Below are 1,481 nucleotides of genomic sequence, written 5' to 3' on the forward strand. Positions count from 1 at the left end.
CGTATAGTTCATCCAAACCCCTAAAGTATCGTAAACATTCATAACATAACCGTCTGATTTTAGGTCATCTCCTTCTTTCCAAACGGAAATATATGGTAAGAAGTGAAATTTCTCGCTGGTTGCTTTTAACTTGTACCTGTGAAGATTCGATGTTTTTAATGGTGAGAATGCTTCAGAAAACACCATCTTAGTCTTATGTAGATTTCTTATGGTTAGCTGTTCTACGAATGTAACGTTCTCAAATGGGTTGAACGAAGCTGTAAGAACTGTACTACCATATTCATTTTCATGGCAACTACTGTTGGAAGTATAAGATTCAAAATGATGAGGGCCACCTTGAGAATATTCCTCTGCCAGAGCACGTGAAACACATCGTAGATACTCTTTTCCGAGTCACCTTTTGAATTTGTCAATATCACAATGAACTTTGATCTGTTGTTCAAGTACATGCCATTACCTCCATTACACAAAAGATTATGTAAGGCGTTTCTTCCAGTTGCAAGCAAAAGTATTATATCAGCATCTCTTGATAAAGGCTTACCTTTCAACATATCCCTTTTGCAAATACTTTCTTGTTTTATTACTATATTGGACGAACAAGTATGTTTGACGAACTCCCGAACAAACAACTGATGATCTTCATTTTCGTTTTCAAGGAGAATGGTAACAAGTTGTGATTCTTCAAAGTAGTCCTTTCCCAAGATGGATATAGATTTCGACAATTGCCGAAAAACGACTTCATGATTGTACATAGGGGATCTGAGAATCATCCATCCACAATTCACACACGTACATAATATAATAAATATTTTGAATCCTACAATCAATTTCATGATGGGAGCGGTTGAATCTTGTGAAAAGTAGACAAAAATGCAGTACGTCGTCTTTGGTCCAAACTGCAAGAAATAATTGAAAATGCACTTTCTTTCAAGTAATTTATACATATTCTCAATGGTTTCTTTTTTAACGTCATAATAGCTTCAAATTCTTAATTTGCCAAGGTTGTTGTGTCTCAGTCATTAACACACGGGAAACCAAATGATAGAGACAATAATAAGGATACAACAATAACAATAATAATAATAATAAGCAGAAGCAATAACGCAAAGATTTTAAAAGTATTATTTGATAGAGAAACTATAATTAATTACGTTTCTGATGTTAGAAATGAAGGAACATCTGGTCTGAACATTTTAAGAATAAATGTGTTAACTACTTTACTGAAAAACATCTCCTTAATTGTTTTCGATAACTATTCATGCAGATAATACCTCTTTACTTTTTGATGATAATAATGAAATCGATTTGACTTTTAATATCAAACAATGGGAGAAAATGTCAAGATTCTCTTTAGAAGTCGGAACCCTTATCTCGAAACATTAATACACACGATTCCATTCTTATAGCTGAACGGCCTCCCAACCATTCGTAATACACTTCACAACTTCAGAGCATTAAGAAATATATCTTTCTGCCGATCC

The sequence above is a fragment of the Lepisma saccharinum genome, chromosome 5, assembly GCF_977018435.1.
Source record: "Lepisma saccharinum chromosome 5, izLepSacc3.1, whole genome shotgun sequence".
Taxonomy (NCBI): domain Eukaryota; kingdom Metazoa; phylum Arthropoda; class Insecta; order Zygentoma; family Lepismatidae; genus Lepisma; species Lepisma saccharinum.